At 37.4% G+C, this 6,000-nt stretch overlaps 1 protein-coding gene across 2 annotated transcripts in view; it reads left to right on the top strand.

Moving 5' to 3' along the window:
- Positions 1-5,178: 5,178 nt before the first annotated feature.
- Positions 5,179-6,000, top strand: part of LOC306843745 (meiosis 1 arrest protein-like) — a 50,906-nt gene continuing 50,084 nt past the window's right edge. Inside the window, exon 1 of one of the 2 annotated variants that reach the window (XM_079375394.1) lies at positions 5,179-5,299. The gene's annotated coding sequence lies outside the window, so the exon portion shown is untranslated. The remainder of the gene's footprint in view (positions 5,300-6,000) is intronic. The other variant, XM_079375393.1, reaches the window with a different exon arrangement.

Genomic DNA, 6,000 nt, shown 5'->3' with positions numbered 1-6,000 from the left:
TCAGAGGTCAGGTTCCCCAGCCAACATTTTCTTATCTTCTCTTGAGAAAGGCTGACTCCTCAGGGGACATGACAGATAAGGCTGTGAATTATAGAGAACATTAAAGCAACACTTTTTGCGAAGTGATACAACAGTTGGATCCCACTGTTGTTGGATTTTTGCTTTTAACCAGAACGCATGAAAATTAAGATAAGAAAAGCAAATTATAAACCACTGAACTAATGATGCAACTCTGTTTTTTGGTAGTATGGCTCTCTTAAGAGGAAAAATGAGCCAAATATTTCAGTGAATAAAAACAAACATATCAGTGTACGTCATGAGCAATGATTAGCACTTCCTGTGTCAACAGTGTCACTTCCTGTCCACAGGGGTGTTGGGTCCATATTGTGACGGGTTTGGGCCTGCTTAAAGAAACCAGGTTACTAGAAAAACAGTTGTGGAAATATCACACACCCTTCCGCTTCAGTGTGATGATAGTGGAAGTTCAAAGGCAACATACTGTATTATTATTTATATGCTTATTTTTATATACTTATATTTTATATACTTATTTTTTATATTTTGCTTATACACCATTGACCCATATATACAGGTGCTGGTCATAAAATTAGAATATCATGAAAAAGTTGATTTATTTCAGTAATACCATTCAAAAAGTGAAACTTGTATATTAGATTCATTCATTACACACAGACTGATATATTTCAAATGTTTATTTCCTTTAATTTTGATGATTATAACTGACAACTAATGAAAGTCCCAAATTCAGTATCTCAGAAAATTAGAATATCAATTAAGACCAATGATAAAAAAAATATTTTTAGAAATGTTGGCCAACTGAAAAGTATGAGCATGTACAGCACTCAATATTTAGTTGGGGCTCCTTTGGCCTGGATTACTGCAGCAATGCGGCGTGGCATGGAGTCGATCAGTATGTGGCACTGCTCAGGTGTTATGAGAGCCCATTTTGCTCTGATAGTGGCCTTCAGCTCTTCTGAATTGTTGGGTCTGGCGTATTGCATCTTCCTCTTCACAATACCCCATAGGTTTTCTATGGGGTTAAGGTCAGGCGAGTTTGCTGGCCAATCAAGAACAGGGATACCATGGTCCTTAAACCAGGTACTGGTAGCTTTGGCAGTGTGTGCAGGTGCAAAGTCCTGTTGGAAAATGAAATCTGCATCTCCATAAAGTTGGTCAGCAGCAGGAAGCATGAAGTGCTCTAAAACTTCCTGGTAGACGGCTGCGTTGACCTTGGACCTCAGAAAACACAATGGACCAACACCAGCAGATGACATGGCACCCCAAACCATCAATGACTGTGGAAACTTTACACTGGACCTCAAGCAACGTGGATTATGTGCCTCCCCTCTCTTCCTCCAGACTCTGGGACCTTGATTTCCAAAGGAAATGCAAAATATACTTTCATCAAAGAACATAACTTTGGACCACTCAGCAGCAGTCCAGGCAGGACGCTTCTGACGCTGTCTCTTGTTCAAGAGTGGCTTGACACAAGGAATGCGACAGCTGAAACCCATGTCTTGCATACGTCTGTGCGTGGTGGTTCTTGAAGCACTGACTCCAGCTGCAGTCCACTCTTTGTGAATCTCCCCCACATTTTTGAATGGGTTTTGTTTCACAATCCTCTCCAGGGTGCAGTTATCCCTATTGCTTGAACACTTTTTTCTACCACATCTTGTCCTTCCCTTCGCCTCTCTATTAATGTGCTTGGACACAGAGCTCTGTGAACAGCCAGCCTCTTTAGAAATGACCTTTTGTGTCTTGCCCTCCTTGTGCAAGGTGTCAATGGTCATCTTTTGGACAACTGTCAAGTCAGCAGTCTTCCCCATGATTGTGTAGCCTACAGAACTAGACTGAGAGACCATTTAAAGGCTTTTGCAGGTGTTTTTCATTAGCTGATTAGAGTGTGGCACCAGGTGTCTTCAATATTGAACATTTTCACAATATTCTAATTTTCTGGAATACTGAATTTGGGACTTTCATTAGTTGTCAGTTATAATCATCAAAATTAAAGGAAATAAACATTTGAAATATATCAGTCTGCGTGTAATGAATGAATCTAATATACAAGTTTCACTTTTTGAATGGTATTACTGAAATAAATCAACTTTTTCATGATATTCTAATTTTATGACCAGCACCTGTATGTGCGTGTGTGTGTATTCACAATTTCATATGGATTAATCAGCAGATATGGCATTGCTAATGTATTAGAATCTAATGACCTTTAAAAATTACTTACCCAACCAAACAATAATCATTCTGAAATGGAAAATCCCAGTGCCGCCTTATTAAATGAAACACTTTGTTAGAAAAAAAATATATGTGTATATATATATAGTGAAAACATGCTAATTCAGCATTTTAAGAATCAGGCATCCCCCCATTTGTTTCACCTTTACTCACTGTCATTTATTTCCATATGTGAGAAGATTACGACTCAAATCCAGCCCCCTCAAAATCATCTTTCATGCAAGACTTTTCAAAAGCTCTATTTGAGAGGAGCATTTCCATGACAACAGGACTGGATTAGGTTTAAAAAAAAATACTTGCACCAATTGCAATTGTGAAGACCCTTGATTCTCAAAGGCACTTGATGATTTCTGAGGGTAGTGAGCAGAGGGTGACTGAAAAAGAAACACAAAGGAAAACCGAAGCACTGCAATTCTGGGATAAAAAATTGAGCACTGTATTTACATGTGTCTTTTTAAATATGGTTTCCATTTAGACTTCCTATAAAAACCTAAATCTCAAAAGCTTTTGTCATACAGAAGAACTTTGTTTATTGGAAGAGGTGTGTATATTTTCCATTTTCCTTTCAGTTCTGCCTTCTCACCTCCATTCTCTAACAACATAATCAGGCAGCATGCAACAGACTCATGAATAGGATAATGAGGGGAGCCCCCTTAGCTTCCAACTTAGCTGGCATTCCTATTAGTGCTTCCTTTCACACTATATAGAGCCATTCAGTGCAACTGAGGATGTAATTGTCGATATATATTTTAAAATGCACGCAAACGTGTACACACAATTTTATGATCTATATCTGCATGCCATATTTCATGTGAAACAACAGGCATCACACCATATAATAGATACTTTAAGCAAAATGTAAAGCATTTCTGTCTATATAAATATTATATATTTTTATTATGCTGCACATAAGCACAATGCAACATACCTTTCAGGATCAAAAATATTTGTCTTTTTTTAATCTGTGAGAAAATTACTGAGATAACAACATGTCAAAAGTACTGTAACTCCACCCGACACCTGATGACACATCTTTGAAAAAGCCTTGACCTTGTCAAAGAGAAACTCAATATGGATCTGATGCAATCACCCAGAAGGCCATGCAGTGGGCTAGAAAACGAGGTCAAGAACAGTAAATCTTAAACTGAAGGGTTAAACATGACTGAGTCTGCCATCGGCACAAGACCACGAGAACCAGACAAGTCCTCTGAACAATCTTCTATCTCAGCCAGGAATTAAACCACACCATGCTGGTTTCATCTGGCTAGAGGAGAATGAACTGACTTTAATTGAAAAAATGACTGTTTACTATTGTCCTCCTACATTATTGACATACTATTTTCCTGTTTAACAGTGTAAAGCTGTTTTGACACTACATGTACTTACTAGTTAGGGTTAAGATTTGGGTTTGCTTTAGGGTTACTTGCATGTAATTATGCAGAATTTATTGCTATTATAATAGTAAGTGCATGTAACGTGTAAGAGCACCTTCAAATAAAGTGTTACCTTTGTATTATATAAAACGTAAATAAAGGGGACTTGATTGAGTGTGGAGTATTTTATTGTTGAAAGATATCTTTGAGACTATTTTTCTTTGACATTTTACTTGCGCTACTTAGGAGGCAGGAAAATGAAGGAAAGAAACAAATTGAAGCTGAACAATTTAATGCAAAATTTAAATAGTGTATACTTACTTTCAACTTTTACTTAAACCATAATAGTTTTTTTCATTGCATGGTTTCACTTCTACGTTCTTCTTTAATTATATCTTGCTCCAATTTGAAAATATTTGTATTGAAAAAATTACTTCTGCCCATGATGTTAAAAGTAATATTTGTAATAATAACAGATGCATCAGAAATTAACAAAGAAAATATCATACAAATAACATGGGTGAAGCTTTTATTTTGATGCATTGAAAACAGGTTTAAACTTTGCAATGGTCAGATGGAAATTAGTAATTGTTTGAGTTCTCCAGAAACACTGTAGGGGATGTGCATCTGAAAAAGTGAGATACAGTATGTGCATGTGTGTATATATATATATATATATATATATATATATATAGCATTGGTTAAAGCCATGGGACTCTGAGTTCGGCTCTGGTGGGATTTAAAGAGGCTTCTGGAATGCTTAGTGAGATGTTAAATTGTTTCTGGTAATTGTTAACATGTTACAGGGGCAAAGTAAGTCCCACAGTGCAAAACATCTCAACAAACTCCATGTTTAAACATCTTGTGTTCCCATTTCCTTTTTAACTTGTAGACTACACTGTTTTGAGATGAAATGTCCCCAAGCATTCAAAAGCTTGGATTTCCGTTTTGCCAATTTCTGCAACACGTCACTACTGGGATTGAAGCCTCTGCCTGCTTTCCCTTATCTCCAGTGAACAGACGTGGGAGCTTCACGCTGATTCCTGCCTATAACGAAGAGGTGATGTGTCTTCATGTGTCAGTACTGATTTCACAACACAGCCTTCAGCTAAAGCCTCTTAAGGCTTCAGTAAGTGAGTCTGCAACCATCCCTGTGCAAATCACTGATTTTATTCATGCAGGAAACTGAACAGCACAGATTAGATTTCATAATTTGACTTAGCCCATTACTTGGAAGTTGTGAAACAGCATCTGGAGAGCATAGTGATCAGAATGGTAAAGTTGCCTCACTTTTTCCCCAGAAAAGGGAAAAATTATTATTATTTTGTAAAGTGACCTCAGTAAATTTAACGAGAAAGGGAATAAAATATTGTAATTAGGCTATAATTGTATTATTATTATTATTTCATATTATAAAATTATTTACACCTCCATGATTATGGGAAAATCGACTTTCAATCAACCGGTTTCAAATTTACGAGTCACTCGAGATCCATTAGGACCGATTCAGTCAGATGATTCATTGAAAAGATCCGAGTCAAAAGAGCCATTTGTTGACGAATGAATTTGATTTTGCTGAGGGGATTCAACGGTGGAAACGGGTTACATTGTGTAGTTCTTTACTGGGTTATTCTGCAGTCTGGAACAAGTTAAAGGTAAATACAAAGTATTTTTAGATCATTTAACCACTCCAAGTGTCAGAAATAATAAATATTTGAATAACGGCCTATATTTTGGAGCATCTAATAACTACGTTTTTGAAACTCAATCAAAGGTAACGTTACCCCAGCTTGCGCGAGATGTCAACTTCAGGTTTAAAACAAGCAAATATTTCTACAATACACCCCTTAAATAACGAATAATTAAACTTATATTTAACTTTAAAGCTATTTGTTACCTCCACACTGTAAACAAACGAAACCGTGGCCCGAGAGCGCGCGAGAGTGCCCGCTTCATAACATTAGCCTAACGTTAATTAGTAAACTATCTTTCATGAATACTAAAGAAACACCTGCTCTCCTCTTTCGTTATCCTTCCTCAATTTTCTCAGCACTACTATCTTCTGCTCATCTCGGGGCAGCGAGTCTGTGGAGCTGATTTTAGAGCAGACAAGTGTCTTTTGTCGCCTGTGTCGTGCTTAAGCGGCGGGAAAGGCCCGAGGCGCAGCATTATTGCGCTCAAAGAGCTCTCTTGTCAAGTGGGATAGCATTGATGAGTCCTTAGATTGCAGAGAGCTGCTGCCTTATTTAACCAATTTGCCCCATCTGCCCTGGTATGGCCAACAATCTCACTCTTTGTGTTTTACAGCTTTGGAAAAAGAACTTATAGGGAGTCTCTTTTTTCAGTCTTTCTTCTT

Source organism: Barbus barbus (assembly GCF_936440315.1).
Source record: "Barbus barbus genome assembly, chromosome: 2".
Classification (NCBI taxonomy): Eukaryota; Metazoa; Chordata; class Actinopteri; order Cypriniformes; family Cyprinidae; genus Barbus; species Barbus barbus.
The sequence above is the reverse complement of the archived record's forward strand: the minus strand, read 5'-3'. Positions and strand labels throughout refer to the sequence as shown.